The following is an 11,263-nucleotide window of genomic DNA, read 5'->3' on the forward strand; positions in this document are numbered from 1 at the left end:
AATATTTTGAAAACGTGTTGTTGAGATAAATTGAGTCCTGAGTATTCTATACTTTTTGAGTTCTATTTATGCATTTGAATTTTAGAAGGTATTCTTTTCTGAAATTATTAACAGATTACATTTTAGCATTCCTAAAGTCTGTTAATTTCTTTTTCAGCCATTAATTTCATAAGGTTAGCTTACCTCAGAAAAAATATAAGCTTAGCTAGGCACTTTCAAAACTCTAGAAAACTGAATAATGGTAGCTATTTTTAACAAGAAAAAAAAATATACTAGGCTACCTCAAATAAAGGCAAGATAGAGCATTAATATAGTCAGAAGGTCATTTAGCCTTCGGAGTACAGTTATTATTCAGTCTTTGATTTATAAAAAAAAATGTTCTTTGGACAGATTAGAAATTCAAAGCTCATTAGGACCAATTTTACTCATCTACCTTTTATTTGTTACTTTAGGTTGAATTTCTCACTTGTAAATTAAATATTAAGTTGGTCCACATTTTGCTTTTCTAGTTTTGCCCCATATCATCTAATAATATTTAAAGAAAGGAAGTTATGGCATAAAAAAAATTACTTTCAGCATGAGTATGTCCTAGATATTTAACAGTAACCAGCTTTTACTTTAGACCTGAACATTTTAAAGTGAAATGCAGGATAAATTGCATGAAGATCTAAAGGATCACTCACTATTGTTGCTAAAATATACATGGATAGAATTCTACAAAATCTTATGTCCTTTTAAAATTATTTCATAAACTAATACCACTTATTTATTGTTTGGTATTATTGAATGTAAAACAAGACCTTTATATTTTGATGGATTTATTTACCTTATAAATTACCCATTTCATTAAAAAATGTAAATAGTTACTATAAAACAGAATACTGAACTCTAAAATAGAGATTAAATAGACACAAAATAAAATAATAGACACAAAGATTTTTCTAATTTTATTAAATTTATTGGAGTGACAATGGTTAATAAGATTATATGTTTTAAGTATGCAATTTTATAATATATCATCTGTATATCGCATTGTGGGCTCAGCCCCCGAAGTCAAGTTTCCTTTTGTCATCATATATTTGAACCCCTTTAATCTTCTTCAACCTCTTTGATATATTAGTTTTGATGCACTAAAATATGCATCCTATTAAATTTATAGCTAATTCAAACAACAGTTTTTATTTAAATGTATTTACATTTTAGAATTTAATATAGCAAAATTATGTATACATTTTTAAAAATTATTGTATTTTTTATTTTCATTTTTTTAGATAGTGTGAATAGGTTTTATCTGTCACCATTAAAAGTCTGAATTTTAAATAGATTCTTGGAGCAAGGGCTCATATCCACCAGCTCATTCAACTTTAGCACCCGTCCCATCCAGAGTAGGTTTTCCAGAACTGCTACCTTCACTGTGAAGCCCCATGAGCTTTCCCAGTTCAGTCTTGGGCTGCTTTAGCATTTTGACTTTTCCAACAAAGCCATCATGGAGCAGATGAATAGCTGGCAGGCCGTTTCTATGTCTTTTCCAGTGCTATCCACAGTCCATGTTTTGGCTACATCTTTCCAGTTGTTTGTCTGCCCCTCACGGGTCCTGATTTCCATCACTTTCTTCTGGGCTTGGTGGGCCCATTGATGCTGAGCATAAGAGGCCTTTAGAATCTGATTGTTGTGTTTTACAGTAAAACCAATACAGACAAAGCAAATAATGGTAGCCTTGGCATCAGCATGAGCTTCCATCATGGTCCGCCATTTTTTGATCATGGAACACATCTTGTCATGGGGACATCCATGCCATGGAAATTAGTCAGGCAGTTTTTGCCAAGAACATCCTGAATAATTAGCTTGAGTTTTCAAAATGCAACTTCATCATACTGCAGATGAGCTAAGCTCACTTCAATAACACATCCCTCGAGACCATCACGTGTTAATTTGGTTCCTTGACTTCTAGTTACTAGTTTTTTGGGGTTTGTTTGTTTTTTTTCACATTCCTTATATTGATCATAGCTGGTGCTTTCACAGCATACCAAAGTGTCTTAGATTGGGGGTCAACTACTTTCTTCTTGGCTCCCTTTTGCCACCTTTCATAGGGTGCTTGTTCCTGCTGACCGATGTGGTGCTGCCTAGAGAGCCAAAAGGCTAAAAAATTATTTCAAAAAAAATAAATTAAAAAATTATGTTGTTCTGAGACATAATTCTATTTTATTCAATTAAATAATTTATTTTGTCATAGTGGAAATTTAAAGATATTTAAGCAGCAATATTGATATCCTGAATTAGAAGATGGTAATGAACTTTTTATGTACACAATCCTTCCTATTTTATTTTGATGTCATTCTTCTCTAATTCTGAACAAGATATACAATATTGATCAATTTAAAATTTTCAGTTTATTTAGGGTTATATATTTCTCCATATCATTTAGAGATACATATTTGTGATGTATATGTGTGTATACATGGGCATTTGTGAGTGTAAACATATATATGTACCTTGCTGTAAGCATATATAGGTGTGTATACCTTGATATAAATGTATATGTGTGTAAACACACATACACATGTACATATATGTATATAAATATATAGGCTGTAGTATTTTTCAATGTATACTATTTGGAATTAATATTTATAGTTCCCTCCAACATATATTATTTATAATTGATATTTATAGTTTCTAATACATTAAAACAAACATTAAACATATGTTAAATATGTAATATATTGATAAATAATTTCAAAGACATTTATAATGATTTTTGATATATGTTCAAATTTTAAACCCTTGTATACTGTGTTAATTTTCTATTAAAGAATACCAAATCACTGCAAACTCAGCATTTAAAACAACACATATTTTTGTCACTGTTTCTGAAGGTAAGGAAACATGGCATGGGTTAGCTGGATCCTTTGCTCTAAGTCTTACCAGACATGCACCACCGAAATACTGGCTGGAGTTGTGGTTTTATTTAATGTTTGTGCTCCCCACGCTCACGTAGCTGTTGGCAAATTTCATTCCCTCGCAGTGTCTGCTGGGGGTCACTCTCAGCTCCTAGACCTCGCCACTCAACTCTCTCACAGCCTGGCAGCTCACTTCTTCAAAAGCAGGAGGAGAATCTCTCTCGTGTCTGCTGCGATGGACAGTCCTTATGACATACTCACGGAGTGACTACACCGTCATTTTAGCCATAAAAAGTAATAATCACAGGAGCCGCTATTGCATTGCGGTCACAGGTGTCCCTCATATTCCAAAAGAGAATGTGATGCAGAGAATGCCTTCTGGAGGACGGGGGTCCCAGAAGCCACCTTGGAAGTCAGCTTATTTATGTAGCTGAAGATGGGTCTCTTTGCATAAGGCTGAGAAAAATGGCTATCTAGGTTAATGAGATAATCTTTAAAAACCTCCCTGAAACCATTTTATAGATACCATTTTGCACTGTATTTCACTATATTATTGCATATTGATTTATTAATCAGCTACACAAAAGAAAATGAGTGGTAGTGTGGGAACTTGGGCTACCTGAAGTTACTCCTTTTTTCATGGGTTCTACAGTGCAGCCAAGTGAATTAAAGAGGAAAAATGAATAGGGTTATTTTTCCTTGCTTTTGTAAAAATGAAAATGCTTTCCAAAATTCCTGTGGCAGATTCTGACTGTGTCTTTTTTGAAGCCCCGTGCAATGGAATAGATTTAAAATTCTTTTGTGACATCAAATCCCAGCTGCCTGAAACCAACTGCCTTTATAGAAGAAGAGAGCTTAGGTGATTGAGAGGATACCTGAAAGGAATGTTTTGTTATGAAAATGCCAATAATTTCAATGTGAAATGATCCAAAGCTATCAACCCAATGGTAATGTAGTATGTATGGAAAAATTTTAAAAAGATAACTAGACAGTGGTTATTAATATGTATGTACTATTAATTCCTGGTATTCTAAGTATAAAGCATCACATTTTTCAATTTTGTATTGCTTCTTTTTAAGGGAATGGCAGTTATAGTTTTATTATGCCTAAAATTGATTAAAATTATGCTACTGTCAAAATAAGCCGAGTTCATTAAGAAAATGTAATATAATTAAATAGAGGATAATATGTTAAAATCACCAGACCTAGCAAACTTAAAGATTATTGCTGCTATTTCTAGTTATAGAATGTCATTTTTTTTAACTAATGTTCTGATTCAGTAAGAGATAACTGAAGAACATCAAAACTATTTGAGGCATCAGCGTCATAAAATATGGGGGACATTCAACAGGTTACTAAAAGGTAAAAGTTGCATGAGAATTTTTAGTCTTTAAAAGCTAAATTAATCCAGTAATCCAAAAATCCACTTGTTCTCTCTGTCCACTTATCTGTGTACCATGATGACAGGTAATGTAAATAAAAGACAAAAGAAAAATTTGAGAAAATATAATGTATTTACATGCATATACTTAGAATTCAGGAGAATTAGAACAGCATACACATAATTTTCACTAAAGTAGCAAAAGTTTATTTTGAACATCTCTGCATATTTTGATATATCATGTCCCTCATAAACAAAATATTCTTTATTATTCTATTCCTCAGACAGTGTTGTGTTATACATGATCAAAAAGTATCTCATTAAAGAGTGACAGTACTTTGCATTAGTTGGACTCAAAGCCTCCTTGGGCATTATACCAAAGAAAAGCAAGTGACAGTTGGTGTCAACACTAAACTGCTTAGGGCAAACTATTTTCTCAAAACCTATGTAATTTAATTGAAATGCAATATTTCATGAATATTAGAAAAGTAGGCTTTATTAAAAATGGCAAGGAAAAGTGAATGCATGACTGTTTAGAGTAACAAGCAATACAAATTTATTCATTCAATACAATCACTGAATTATTTAAAACTCAGCCTAAGCACAAGGTCATGGAATAATTTGGGCAAGTAGGCATTTTGCATGATGCATTTCCATAATTCTCCTGCATCTATAAAGTTAATCACAACTTTGGCATAGAGACCTTTTCCTTATAGTCAGAGAGCCAGATAAAACTTCAATTTAAAATTAAAGCCAAACCAAACTATTAACACTTGACATAGAAGAAAAAAATGTATATTTGCATAAAGAGAAAACATGTTAACTAGTAACTTTATAGAAAAAAATCTATGTATATATGTATGAAGAGAAAAAATGTTAATTAGTAACTTTAAGACCTACAAACAAAAAAAATTTAAATCCCTTTAACTCTAAATTTTGATTTTACTCCAAAGTAAAAATATGTAGAATAAATATTAAATTCTCATTCACAAACTTTCATACAAAAGACTTAAAGCAAAACCTGTTACTTAAGTCACTGAAGTAATAATTAGTTCATCATCGTCGCAGTGTTTTTGACTTGTCGCGTCTCCTTGTCATTCTTTCTTAGCATATCCTTCACTCTGTTTATATTACCCATCTGTTCTTGAACAGTGTTTACTTTTTCCATTCGGGCCTTCAGATATTAATCATATATGTTCTAAATTTCTGGTCTGATAATTCCAGCATCTCTGTCATATCTGTACCAAGTTCTGTTCTTAGCTCTTTCTCTTCAACATAGATTCTTCGTCTTTTAGTGCACCTTGTAAATTTTTGTGAAGAGCTCAATTTGATGTGCTGGATAAAGGGAGCTGAGGTACATAGGCCTTTAGTGTGAAATTTTATGTTTATCTGGCAAGAAGTGAAGCTGTGTTTGCTGTTTGCTGTAGCTGTAGTTGTTAGAGGCTAAAATGTCCTCTTGTGTCCATGTTTTTGTCTCCCTGTTGGATCTGGGTTTGCCTCTAGATTTCTTCTAAAATAGGACCTGAAATGGGCAGTTTTTCAGCTGTATTCTCCTGTGAGGACACAGGAGCGCTATCCACGTGGCCGTAGGGAAAGCATATGATAATCCTGTGATTAGATCTCAGTCTTTTAGTGAGCTTCTTCCCCTGGGCCGTGACCTGCAGAAATACTTCTGAGCCCTGAGTTGTCCAGTATCATTGAGACGGGAAAGCTAGATAAGGCTGGAGTTGGGTACTGCCCTTCCCCCAAGTTCTCTAGGCTCTGATAAACTAGTTTCTCTTGAGAACAGGCCTTGTTAAGAAGAAAAAGAAATGCTCTAGGCTTACTTCAAAATGGTTACTTTCCTCCTCTCTGTGCAGGCACTAAGAGGGTTTTTTTTTTCCCCCAGTTTTCATAGTAAGAACGTGGCAGGCTTCCCAGAGGGAAAACTCACAAAACAATGAGGATCCCCTGAGACTGGATGTCCCCTGGAATTTTTGTCTCTCAAATTTGTCACACTGGACTTCCGGCAATTCATCGAGTATAGTTTAGGTCTTCATTCCCTGTACTGGTTTCCATGGAAATTTCTGTTCCTGAGATTCTGCTCTGGTAAACTGTCATTTCCTGTATCTGCCTATCCGTTTCTCCAATTTGAGAAGCATTGATTTGCGCTATTACCCCAACTGCTAATGGATCTAAGAAGAGTTGATGTTCAGTTTGTTCAGCTTTTTTTCTTGTGTGAATGGGAGTGATGACCTTTAAGTTCCTTACATGTTGGACTGAAGACCACCAGAAATGTTTTTTGACTTCTGTTCTCCTCCTCCTAGGTGAGACAGCAGTGCTAGAAGGGATGGGAGTTGGTTAACTGTCCTTCCACCAATTCAGGTAAGATTCTGCTAAAGTAGTCGCCCTGAGTGTTGGCATTTGTTGGAGAATGTTCCAGGAGTGTTTCAAAATGGTTACTTTTGCTCCCCGTTCTGATGGAAGTGTGTTGAAGTTTCCATCCATCTCTTCTTGCTGGTCTATCAGTTTTTGCCTCATATAGTTCGATACCCTGTTGTTAATTCATATATGTTAAGAACAGTTATACCTTCTTGGAGAATTGACCTTCTTAATGCCGTCATTATGTAATGCCTTCTTTATCCCTGACAACTTTCCTGACTTTGATGTCTGCTCTGTCTGAACTTAATATAACTGTGCCTACTTTCCTGTGATCAGTGTTAGCGTGGTCTGTTTTTCTACAACCATTTACTTTAATCTTTATTTGTCTTCATGCTTAACATGGGTTTCTTTTAGACGATATATCATGGGATCTTCGTTTTTGATCCACTTTCGCAGTCTCTGTCTTTTTATTGGAGCCTTTAGGCCACTGATATTCAAAGTGATTATTGATACAGTTGTATTAATATTTACAATATTTGTCAGTTTTCTATTTGTTTTCCTTGTTCTTTGTCCTTACTTCATCTTCCCCTCTTTTTCTGCCTTTCATCATTTTAATCAAGCATTTTATTTGATTTCTTTTCTCTCTTAGCATTATTGTTATACCTATTTTTTTTTTTTACCTTTTTTTTAGTGGTTGCTCTAGAGTTTGCCTTGTGTATTTAAAACTAAGCAAAGTCCACTTTCAAATAACACTATAACAATTCATAGGTAGTGAAAGTACCATATAATGTCAAAATAATCCTTGTTCCTTCCTCTCATTGTGTCATTGCTGTTGTTCATTTCATTTATATATGAGAATACATCAGCATGGGTGTACGATATAAACATAAGCATACATAGTCAAACGTATTGTTATTATTTTGAGCGAATTATTATCTGTTAGGTAAATTAAGAATTAGAAAATTTTTAAAGTTTTTATTTTACCTTCACTTTTTTCCTTCCTTCTTCCTTCTCCCCTCCCTCTCATCCTTCTTCCTTTCCTTCCTTCATTCTTTTTCAAGATGTATACCTGACATTCACTGCTAAAACATTGGGTTTATCTATCATTTAGTGAGTAGATTTTCAAGGAAGTAAAATAAGAAGTGTTGAGATAGAAAGGTTACAATTTTAGATAGGATGGCCTCACTAAGTAACATATGAGAAGAGATGTGGAGTTAGACAAGAAGAAACGCTGTTCTTTGCCATTCCAGTTAGAAGGTACAACGTGTCCAAATCCCTAAAATAAGAAAATGCATGATTTATTCAAAGAAGAGAAGAAAACATGACTCCAACTGGGGATAATTTTTCTCTGCTTTGGATGTTTTACCCTAGCCTTCCTCTTGCTAAGTAACTATTCGTTCAAATTAGAAAAAAAAAACTTATCTGAAAAGCTTACCATTTTTTCATTATTTGAACAAACATGTACTTTATGTTCTTTGTCAAATGTCACTAATTATCCCCAAACTGCAGAAAAAACTGTTTAAATTAATGCAAAAATTCATAGCAAAACTCGTTGCAAAAGGACCATGAAAAACTATTGCAAAATAATAGAACATAGTTTGTTATTTGCCAAAGACTGGCAAGATGGTAGGGGATGGAGCTGGAAAGATTTATAGATGATAGATAGCTAGATCGATAGATGGAAAGATTTATAGATGATAGATAGATTGATGGATGGATGGATGATAGATAGATAGATAGATAGATAGATAGATAGATAGATAGATAGATAGATAGATAGATAGATCTATCTCTAAATATATATATATATTTATATATATATATATACACACACACACACACATATGTACTTTTTATATATATATACATATATATATACACACACACACACACACACACACGTACTTTTTAAAGGAATTTTTTAAGGGATTTTGTGTATCAGCTTATTTTTATTCTTTTTAATCATTGCTGGCTGCATATAAACATATCCTCTATTATACTTTTTTCGAGATGGAAAATAATTTTGAATGTGCCTCATCCCCATTCTTCATATTTTAGTACTAAATCTGTGAGAACATAGTAGATTACAGACTCAAGTATTCAACTGATTGTGCCACATTTTAATTTCCTAAAATAGTCCTCACATCTTAAAATTGTAATACAAAAATACTCTCCACGTGTGGTCATATTTTGCAAATAAACTTTTTAACAAATCATGAATTCATTGCTCCAAAAATAAAGCCCTTGGATCTTTTCTTTTTGTTTTCTTCCTTCCTCCTTCTTTCCTTCTCTCCTTCCCTCTCCCTTCCCTCCCTCTCTCTTTTCTTTCTTTTCTTCTTTTCCCTTTTTTCCCTTCCCTCTTTTTACTTTGTTATTTTTCAAGAGAGGATATGCACCTGACATGTATTGCTAAACATTGGCTTTATCTATCAGTTGGGTAGCAGATTAAAAAGAAAAATACTAAACACTAAAGCTAAGTTGTTATTTATTTTTAAAATTGAATAGACTGAGTAAATAAAAGTTCTATTCCTATTGGATAAAGTAATCCTTGGGATTAATTTCAGCATTGACAGATGAAGAGCCAAAGAAGTTATAATTCTCAATAAATTACATAATATACTTTATAGCCCAGGAGTATAGAAGATTGGTTTTACTTATTAATAAACAACATTTACCAATGAGAAGAATTCAAAATAAGAAGAATATTGTAAAAGAATGTGCACTGAGAAATAAACTGAACAAATAAACAATTGTTTTTGTAGCTAATACGGCCGACAGGTTGACTTTCATTTTGTGTATGTATAGTTCCTTTGAACCTAACCCAGTATGACTGATTCTGAATACTTGCTAAAGCATCCATAATATTCAGTTTTTCAGTCATCCAGATAAAAGAAATCCCTAAAACCTGCGTTATAAGGGACATTTTTGAATGTCATTCTTATGAATATATTATGATTTATTCTTATGAATAAATTGCAACAAAATCTATTATTTTTAAACATTTACAAGGAAAAGAAGAATTGTTATGAAACACCCTAAGTTCTAATTTAATGAACATTCAATTAAAAAAAACAGCTGTGATATTAAAAACTATGACTTTCTGAAAAAGATTTGCATATAATATAAGATTGACATTGTCTGGTGTCTATACCATAAGATTATCAAGCATGACAAGTATTTAGAATAGTTATTTTAAGAAGTATATTATTGGTTATTTGTTAGTTGAAATTTCCACTGCAAGATATGTATATATTTTTGCATATTTATACACACATACATACATACATTTTTTAACATTTTAATGTATGTGCATTATATATTCTGGAAACCCAATCTTAAACTATCTATTGTAGACAGAATTTCCTAACTGTATCTGTGTGTTACTAAAGGTATTCTTTCTAATATATGGTTGTCTGGGTAATTCTACATATATTTTTTAAGAAACATAGTAAGCCATAATATTCAAAAAAGCCATATAAGTTAAGAAGAAGTATACATATTTTTTTCGTAAATGCATTGAAAACATTGTTTGATGGTGAGTATTTACTTGGTTAAAATCTAAGATAAGACGGTAAGGGTTTTCTGAGCATGTTACCCCAAAGCATTTGGCATATTGATTATTTTGAGTTAAAGAAACTTGAGAAATAACAAATGTAAGAAGGGCACTCTGACCCTCCTTTTCTTCCTGAAAGCAGAAGGTAAAACTCATGTGAAAGGTACTAGGAAGAAGGAAAACTTTTTCTAATTATCAGAAATAGGACATTGGGGCTGAGAAATCTATAAAAATAAATCTTGTTAAATAAACCTTTATCTTCCTAGTTACTTCTCCACAGCTTACTACTCCTGCCCAAACCCCTTTGCCCTGCCATTTCTTTACAAATGTATTGTTCAATTGATGACATATCAATGGGAATTCTGAACTACTATTTGAGTTGCTTTTGGATGATGTTTTCTCGTGTGCTGTGTGCTGTCTACTGTATGCTGCATGCATTATATATGATTTGCTTTTATCTTGTTAAGCTGTCTTTTTGTTATAAAAGTTTCAGCCAACAACTCAGAAGGATAAAGGGGAAATTATTTTTCCTCCCTACAGTTAGAAACCCACAGAAGTAGACAGAACACCAAAGCCACATATGCCTTGAGATAATTTACAGAACTTGGTTTGGGCTTTGGTTTCCTTTGCTTTTCAGTCTTTTGGGGATAAAATGCTGAGGCCCTAAACTGAGGAGAAGGTCAAATCAGAGACAAACTCCTACAGCTGACATCCCACAGATTTATCCCCTCTGGAAGCAAACAAGTCTCACCTCTCAATCTTAAGTTACTGTAAGAAAAGTGATACTGCACAGTCATGAATCCAAATTAATTATTTATGTGAAGTTATCATCATAAACATGCCTTCGTTTGGATTTGCAACACAAATTCATATTATCTCTCTTATGCAAAAAAAAAAAAAAAAAAGACATAAATTTAATTAAAATGGTCCTGGACTAATGGTTCCCTATAACTAAATGCTGGAATTCAGAAATGCATAAGTTAAAGCCCAAGAAAGTATTCTCATTACATATTTAGCGTGGTTGGTACTATGTTAGTTACAGATGCCTTAGTCTGAATAACCAAGAAA

General features: G+C 33.0%; 1 pseudogene; it reads right to left on the reverse strand.

Annotated features, from left to right (window-relative positions):
• Positions 1-1,315: 1,315 nt before the first annotated feature.
• LOC105293472 lies at positions 1,316-6,884 on the reverse strand (annotated as a pseudogene).
• Positions 6,885-11,263: the final 4,379 nt, after the last annotated feature.

This window comes from Pteropus vampyrus, unplaced genomic scaffold, assembly GCF_000151845.1.
Source record: "Pteropus vampyrus isolate Shadow unplaced genomic scaffold, Pvam_2.0 Scaffold73, whole genome shotgun sequence".
Taxonomy (NCBI): domain Eukaryota; kingdom Metazoa; phylum Chordata; class Mammalia; order Chiroptera; family Pteropodidae; genus Pteropus; species Pteropus vampyrus.